Source organism: Phasianus colchicus, chromosome 7, assembly GCF_987193195.1.
Source record: "Phasianus colchicus chromosome 7, bPhaCol1.hap1.1, whole genome shotgun sequence".
Taxonomy (NCBI): Eukaryota; Metazoa; Chordata; class Aves; order Galliformes; family Phasianidae; genus Phasianus; species Phasianus colchicus.
Window position 1 is genome coordinate 5740175 of NC_143442.1, and position 9621 is coordinate 5749795.

A 9621-nucleotide genomic window follows, 5' to 3' on the forward strand; every position below is an offset into this window, starting at 1 on the left:
GCAATATTTTCTTCCTCCTTTGAGACCAGTTATTGTCCTACAAATAAGAAGAGAAAGTAGATGAGAAAGACTGGATTGACAGTGGCACAGTCAGTTCTGGTCTGTAGGGCAGATGTATGCCATGAGCACATTTGTGATACAGGAGCACACTGTACAGGAGTGATGCTGTGGGATGCGCAGAGGTGGGTCCCAGCTCTCCTAGCACATCTTTAATTGTACATTTGGTAAGGGTAAATTTGCTAAGGGTAAACGGTAATAATAAATCTCCAGCTTCTGCAGTGTTGTGGGACACCCAAAGCGTTCAGAACATGGAAGATGAATCATGGGATCATGGAACCATGGAAAAACCCAGGCTGGAAGGGAGCTCAGAGATCCCCTGGATGCCTTGGAAGAGGTCCAGGCACTGGCTCACTTAACAGCAATTTCAAGTAAGCGTTCAGCAGCTGGTGGGTAGGGGAAGGGTAGTTGGAGTGCCCCATTCTGAACAACCACCTCAGAAAAGGCTTTGGTAACAACTCTGAAAGCAAAATAATTTTATTACAGACTGATAAAACCAGAATACTTAGGAGAACCATTCACGTATTTAAGTGACTAAATGTCCTACTTACTCATTACGCCTAAAGCAAGCAGCTTAAGCCATCAGCTCATAGCATGATTTCAGACCTGGGGGGCAGAGGAATGGGAGGGAAACTGTTTTGTGAATTAAATTGCTTCTCCACCAGCTGCTAAAAATTGATTGCCAGTTTCCATTAAACAGAGAAGCGCCGTTGGTCTCCTGCTTCCCCAAGCAGTGCCAGTCCCTTGGGTGCTGCTGCTAAGCCATGCCCCACACTGCAGTGCCTGCAGCAGCCCCGTGGTTTTCCTCTATTTTTCTCCCCCACTGCTTAGCAGTCTCCTCATGGTGACAACGAAATGTCTGTTTTCCAGGAAACCATTTGAGCGTTATGGATTAGCCATGGTAGGCACTTGCAGACCTCCATAAAGCATGTTGACACGCTCTCCGGTGTATTACTAACTTGGCTGAAAAATTGATCAAAACTGATAGAGTTGCAGGGCCCTGAGTCCCTTTACAATCTGCTACTGTGCTGCTCGGCTCTGGCAGAGGCAGGAGAAGCCAAACCTGGTTTCTGTGAGCACAGTCTGCACTTTGTGGGGTGTTTGTGCTTTGTTCCATTGTAGTCTCCTCTCTGGGAAGGCAGCCAGGTGTCAGCTCCATGGACATCCCCATGTCCCAGTCCTACCAAAACACCACCTCCTTCTGTTTGCTGCTTACAACTTGATATTTGCTGCAAGCCCAAGTGAGGGCTGAATAGCAATACCACAAACAAGGTGTCAGGTGGGATGGGAAACACTGAGATAGCAAACGAGGGATCAGAAGTGGAGGAGATAACAGAGCTAAGCATGCTACCAGAGCCAAAATGCCTCTCTGCATTCATCCTCTGGTGCTCTTTGTAGTTCTGATACAGTTATGGACTCCAGTGATGTTGTTTAAACATATGTTTGACACAATGTCAAACTATTAATACCATATATTCTTATTAGAGGAAAAAGATGCCTTTGTGGGCATCAGGGCAATGGCAGGCCATTGCTCTTATTCTCCCATTCAGCCCCAGAATCTCATTTCCTTACCCCAAACCAGTTTTTGGGCCAACTCCTCTAGCAGGGCTGTGATTGCTGGGCAGATGTGATGGGTTGTGAAATGACCACCACCCAATGTCTCCACAAAGGCAAAGCTCAGCTCCAGCACATTTTCATCTGTTGCTGGACTGTAGTAAAGCTCCAGCTTTCATCTCTTTCCCTTTCCTCTTTAAACAACACATAAGCAAGTGAGCTTTCCTACAGATAATGTACTTTTGATCTTGATTTCTAGTATCAGCTACTGCAAGAAAAATTAAAATTCAGGATTTGTTACCAACGCTTTAATTACCCAACGTTATCAAGTTGTCACCAGGCCTTTAATTATTTTTCAGTTTATATCTAATTTCCCGCATTGTGCTTTTGTGATGTTAAGGTAGATCTGCAACTATAATAGAAAACGTCCAAGTCCTTTATGATGTGGTGGATTGGAAATGACAATGTTAATAAAATTTACTCATCTCCTGTGCCAAGAGCCACCACGGATACAGGGTTTATCTGCAGCTGGCATGCTGTTTGTTTATGCCCTTTTCGTACCACTGAACACATAATAATTTATTCTCCAAAAGAGCAGTGCTGCAGAGGCAGAGGCTGCCCTGGGAGGTGATGGAGTCGCCATCCCTGGAGGGATTCAGGAGCTGTGGAGATGTGGCACTGAGGGCTGTGGTCAGTGGGCAAGGTGGGGTGGGCTGGGGTTGGACTTGGGGATCTGAGAGGTCTTTTCCAACCATCATGATTCTATAATTCCATATTCAGAAAGAATATAGAATCCATATGCTGGAGACTGTTGCCTATTTTACACCACCCTTCTCTCTCCTAGCTGTCCCAGCAGCACACAGAGCAGTATCTGAATGCCCCACATAATATGCTCTTTGCATGGCAACCTAATGCTCTCTCCAACAGCGTGGCTCACAACCGTTCCCCAAAACAACAACTACACTGCACAGATGTGGATCATTAGTGCTTGAACCAGAACTAACTTCTCAGAAAATTGTACTTATTGCAGGACAAATTGAGTCTGCTATGGCAGAAGCCAGAATAATTGCTCAGGGGACGGTAGGGCTTATCCAGCAGTTAATTCATTATTTGTACCTGCTCGGAGCGAGGATAGAAACAGCAGGCAAGGCAGCAGCAAACAAGGTACAAACTCCAGCATCTCAGGATCAATTTGTTCAGATAAAGGCTTATTGCCATCACGGCAAGGTTGCAAAACACCTCTACAAGTGCTTACCGGTGGGAAAATAGGAGGGAGCAGCTTCACGGCAGTCCTTCAGCTTTTTGATAAGAAGTGTGAGTCCTCTGTTCCTATAGCTGTGACCTGAACACAACTAATGCCGTGCTTTGGGCTTCACTGTGCCACAGCCACCCCAACATCAGGGTCTGGAGGGCAGATCTCACCTCAGCAATGGGGCCAGGCCAAGGAAGCAGGGAAGGAGCAGCAGCAGGAAGACACTGCTAACAAGCAGCCACACCAACGGCATGGCACAGCTGGGGCTCCATCACAGCTCCGTGTGCTCCTCGGGATGCAGCTCTATGCAGACCTACAAGCACCTCCCTGAGGGATGTGCCCCCTCTTTTCACTTGGACCTGAGCATGGCATGGAGTCAGCTAGGTGTGAGTGTTCGTGTGCTTGGTGCATTCACACTGAATTTATTATATTTTTTTAATACTATAAATACACAATTTTGGCTAATAGCCACATAAGTCTTAATACATCACCTCAAACAGACCCATCATTGTGTAGTATTTTTGCAGCTCTTCCCTCTACAACACAGGGACAGGATAGTTCTTTTTTATTTTGGTTGAGAGAATGCGTTAACACAGTCTTGGGGAGATTTATGCTATTTGTTCTGCACCATTACACAGCCTTTTTTACAAAAGCAAGCAATAATTAATCTGATTGCCCCCCCTCCCTTTGGGTATAGTGCAGATACGGCCATTTCTCTGCCCTTTGAAAATGAACACTTCCCACATGGCAAAGCAGTTACCATGAAGGGAGCCTCTCTGGCTCAGTAAGGCCACCAAGACTGCACTCTATTAGCACAGTCATTTTTCCATCAGTTACCAAATGGAACTGAAACAAATGCAATAGGAATTCAGGAAGCACACCAGGAGCTAAAGCACACCTACAGCTAAAAGAGAAACAAAACCAACAGCCCCAACTTCAGTTGGCTTTCGTCATTGCATGGAGTAGTTTGGGAGCACCAACATTTCAATGCATCACGTTTCCATTCAACGCCTATTAACACATATCATGCTACAGGGGGATGTTTTTACGGTGGGAAGAACACAAGTGCTCTCAACGAAATGACTCAAGGGCAATAAAGCATAAATCGTCTCTAAACCTCTATAAAGGATGCTGAAGTCACAAACAAGGCATAAAATAATACAGAGCTAGAAAGCACTTTTTCCTTATTAGGTTGATCAAAGAAAAGCCAGACTGGCAAGCTTGTTCTATCATGCAAATGGATGTGGTAAAAAAAAGGAAATGAAAATTCTGATCTATATTCATTGTCTGGATGTCAGCAAGGGAGAAATAAAAGTTCCACTTTACAATTCGCTTTGCTTCAGAAAGCTGATCTGAAGTTCCACGGGAAAAAAAAAAAGTAATCAAAGCTGATGAAGAAGCAAAAGAAAATCAAAGATAATTAATAGAAACAAAGCAAGCATCAGACACGGTGTCTAATATTAACAAAATACAGAACACAGAACGTGCTTGACTGCACACCCAGCAGCGGCTCTGGGCACTGACAGCATTGTAATGGGCAGATTTATGGGTGGATTTCTCTCTCAAAGCCCCCAGCACCAGCCTGGCTGTCACTACTCCTATCCTGACCACAAGACCCCATCCCAGCAGCAGTGGGGTTGAGCCCCAGGCATAGGACAGTGTTTTCTGATTATGTTTTTCCAAAATTTTCCTTTTCTCCAGGCTGAGTAACCCCAGTCCCCTCAGCTACTCCCCATAAGACTTGTGCTCCAGACCCCTCACAGCTCTGTTGCCCTTCTCTGGGCAGGTTCAGGATCTCCATGTCTTTCTTGTAGTGAGGGGCCCAAAACTGAACACAGTACTCGAGGTGCGGCCTCACCAGTACAGAATTCAGAGGGATGATCACCTCCTGCTGCTGCTGGCTGCACTGCTGATACAAGCCAGGATGGCACTGGCCTTCTTGGCCACCTGGGCACACTGCTGGCTCATGCTCAGCTGCTGTGAGCTAACACTCACAGATCCTTTTCCTCTGTGCAGACTTCCAGCCACCCTCACCCAAGACTGTAGTGATGCATTGGGTTGTTGTTCACAGGAGATGAGGTTGGTAGAACCCAGCTGAGACTCGTGCTGCTTGTTCTCAGGCTGCAGCTCTCCTCACTTCATTTGAGATTTCACAGCACTGGGCTTTTTTCCCCTAACATCCATTTCTCAGGTTTGCCTGATTGTGTGAGACAGGCGGCTCTCTGTGTTTTAGATCTTCTTGGCTGTCATGGTGATGGAAATGAGGGGATGAACAGTAAAAGCACTAATATTATGTGGAAAAATACTCAAAACGTTCATTACTAATTAACTGTACTCCTAAAGAGTCAGCCCTGATGATCTGTGAGCAGGGCTGCCAATTCAGCAGGGCTGATTTCCATGAGGAGCTCATAGCCATGTGAGGTGGGAGCTGTGGAGGGGACCCAATAGGCTCAGCATTGCTCCTTTCTAGGTAGTGTTCTGCCTGTACATCAAAAATACTTCAGAACTTTTGTAAATGGAAGCTTTTAGGATTTTTTTTTGGGGGGGGGGTCACAAATGACCCGCATTGTATGAACATTACTGAGCATGAGATCTGTCCTCCTGTCTCTCGCATCCGCCGTCGGTCCCACAGCTTCATCAGCACAGATTTTTGCGGTCAAAACTGGATGAAATTGGAAGATGATACCAGCACCTATTCCTGTAGAAAACACAAAATTACTGAAGAGCAGTTCACATAAATAAACACTTCCCTCAGAAGAGGACAGCAGTGTTAATGACAAATTGAGTGAAAATTCACTTGGCACGAGGCAAACAAAATAGTAAATATTTCACATTACTACTCTGCAGAGACAGAGACTGCATTCAAAAATAATTGCTGTGGATCTGCCATATTATCCAAAGAAATAGAGTGGCAATGCAATCATGACTTGACACAGCTGCACTACAGCTTTTCATCTCAGCCCAAATGTTAACAGGCTTCACCAGCTGATTGTGTCAGGTGAGAATGTGAGATTCTCTGAAGACCTGGCAACCTCGTGATGCTTCCCCACAGGGAGGAACATGCCCAAATGTCACTGCTGCTGCCCAAAAGGCAGGATCATGGCACAGGGCTCACACCAATGCATATCCCTGCTGCAACAGGAACCAGAGTAGAACTAGGGTTGAGATACCGACCCATCTTTTCTCCACTCCCAGACTGTCAGACTCTACAAGATGAAGTGCTTTACTGAGTTAAATAGTGCTGGGGTTAGAGAAAACACCAAATAGCTGTAAGGTGGCCTGGCTGGCTTCTACCGTGATGTTTTCTTGCAGTCTGTCATGGGGGAGAGAACTCAAACAGCTCAGACACTGCCTGGGTTTCAACAAATGTGCCTCTCACACCTCTTAAGGCAAGCTGTTCAATTGCAGCAGCTGAAACACAAGTAGTCACCTGTGCTTTGGCTGTGCTGGAAATCCCACAAGCCCTACTTAGTGTATGTTGGAAGAAAAATCTCCCATATAAGAATCTCTCCTGCAAAGGCACACTTGGGATTGCTTATCCGAGGATAAGATGTCAACTGCCACCATCAATTGCTTGCATTGTCTTTTCTCAAGGCATGGGGAATGATTTAAATGGGCTAGATTTAAATCCATCGTGTCTTGACATTGAAACCATTCTGTATTTCTGCGCTCAGATGGATCCAAAATACCCCACCTAAATACATTTGGATACACTTGGTCTACGCAGTCTAGGAAAGCCAAGAAGCTGGATCCTGCAGAAGAACACCTGCCAAACACATTTCTCATGGCACACTTAAATCTTTCACCACTCTGAGTCACAGGCTGCTGTTCTTCCCTAATTCAGTCGCTGAATTTAATATCAGCGCAGAGCACAAAATAAAATTGTGCAATTAGATCACTTAATTTAGAATCACAGGATCATGAAGATTGGAAAAGACTACAAAGATTAAGTCCAACTCCAGCTAGTCCCCATCATGCCCACTGACCACATCCTTCAGTGCCACATCTCCATGATCGTTGAATGCTTCCAGGGATGGTGATTCCCCCACCGCCCTGGGCAGCCTGTGCCAATACCACTCTTTCTGAGATAAAATTTGTCCTAACATCCAACCTGAACCTCCCCTGGTGCAATGTGAGACCATTCCACTGCACTCACTGCTGACACTTCTGCAGAAAAGCTACTTGAAGCCAGGTCACGTGCATTGGAAGCCAGATTGCCTCAAAAAACATTGTAACTGCTACCTTTTGCAGCTGCAAAATTAATGCCTGGTGTTCCAAGCATCCACAGACTGCTGAAAGATTCTCCACTGTTATTATGTTTGAAGAGTTTCTTCCAAATGTCATATTGGCATGTAACATCCACAATATTCATAACATGCAGGTGAACTTTCATAGAGCCAAGGAGAAAATTAACATTCTTTCTTATCAAAGGAAATTGAATCTGATTTCTCATTCCATCAAAACGCCTCTTTGCCAACAGGACAAATCCCATCAATTGCTTTAACTCATGTATCTGTCTGGAGTCTGCTCTACACGCTGTTGTAACAAAGCATGTCATCAAAACAAATGAACATAATTACTAGCGAGTGCAAATATAGGGTTTCTGGATTCTTTTCTGAGATATTTCATGTGTGACCAATGAAAGTTGTTTACATTTTAAAGTAAGGACAAACTGTATTAGATTGGGAGATAAAAGGGCATATGCTAAACATTCCTGCAGAAAGCATCCTGCAGCTGTGATCACCACTACAGCCAAGTCTGCTCTCTTCTCCCCAGGTGTAAATGGAACCACATCTCCACGCATGGCCAAATGCAAAGCCATTTCAAGGGACAGCGGGGTGCTGTGCCCCCAGACAAGTCATCCTCAAAGAGATAACATAAATCAAGCTCCTGCCCAGGATAGGAGTGTGTCCCAGCTGTGAGACATGGAAGTTGCTTCATTTACATTACATTTAAACCAGGCACACGTTATACCTGTCCTGAGGCACGCGAATACATCAGGCATTCCAAGCCATGTTTCAAAAGGCCCTGAGTTGTATCATTTTTTTCTGCATTACTACTCAATTGAAATCAAGCCCTGACATTGAACTACATCTCTTCTTCCATTCATAAGTGCAAATTAGGCTATGTATTTAGAAAAAAAGGCAGATTTTCAAGAAACGAGCTATGCCACGAGAGCAGCAAATGATCTGATTTCTAACAATCATACTTATGAGGACTAATCCAAAATGGAAATGCTCAACTGACTGTATTTTCTTCATTTTCTAGGAAACAGGTGAATATAAGTGCACTTCAGCAAAGAACACTACACAATTAGGCTACTCTTAAAGTCATATGAGGACAAGCACAAGCTAATTTACAGGTCTTTATCTATCTTGGCTAGTCAGAGTTCTTACACTGTTTTATTTCTAGAGCAAATAAAATCACTCTTTTTGCTCTTGGCTGTGGCATCCAAAGCTAAAACACCCAGCAGTGCTTCCTGTGTGGCTGGTGGAGGTGAGAGGATTAGAGCTTGGATCCAGCCCTGCTAACAGCGATGTTGGGCTCCCAGTCCCTCTGGTGCTCCTACACACAAAAGCCCAGATGTTCCATGTATTTAGGCACAGTGACATCTGGATGCAGTATCTGTGCATGCAAATATCCCAGACAGGGCCCACCTGTGCAGTTGACACATGGAATAGCAGACACCAGCAGTTTTTCAAGCAGAGCACAGCTTCTATGCTTTCAGTGCTTGGGCTTGCCCAGGGAAAGAAGAAAGCACCTCTATTTGGGCTGATAATGAGGACAATGGCCACATACTGCAGCTGCCATGTTTTGTTATTATTACACCAACTTTCCCACCCCAATGCCTGTTTGAGCAGCTTTCTTAATTGAGTTTGTTCCTTCATTTTTTCACAAGCTACCATTCTCCTTACATCATATCCCACAGATACTGTATGTTACCACCTGGCAGTACTCCTCCTAGCAGCACTGGAATGTCACTCCCCTTGGAACTCATATGCCACTCAAAGGTTCAGTACTGGGCACTGCAAAAAAAAAGGAAAAAAAATAAAACAAAAAATAATAATAAGAAGAAAAACATATAGGCTACATATATATATATATATATATATAAGGCTCCCAATGTTACTGATAGCAACCAGACCCTGATGCTTATACCATGTTCACTTACAACTCCAAGGCAGTAAGTAGGACCAGCCAAATGCCTGGGTTCTCTGCAACTGACTGAGACAAGGTTCCCTCTGGATTCCATCACTATTTGTTTCTGTGGAAAAGGAAAAGTGTGTTTCTGACCTTGCTTTGCAGCCACAGCACCGCCATGGCCTGATGTTGTGACCTCCTGCCCTGCCTGGGAAGTAAATCTATTCACCATGCTATATCTTCAATGAAATCATAGCATTCAAGCTCTGAATATGAGCAGTGCTGTGACAACACGAGCACTGCCTTCTGCCTTGTGATGCTCTTCTCTCGTGATAAACCCTTGTACAGCAACTGCACGTTGACAAGGGCTGCTAATAATTCTTTTCTTCCCTTCTATCTAATTATTCCAAAAAGAAGCAGCACTGAGCTAAAAATATCCCGAGCGTTCTCCAGATCTGCAATTACTCTCAACTTGTGCTTGTCTACACCATTTCTTCAGCTAATCACTACAGCACCAAACATGCCAGAACTGTTTGAAATCAGCATTCAGTCTCAGACACAGTAAAGGACTAATAACGAATATTGTTTACACGCATTTAATTCAACATACCAGAAGC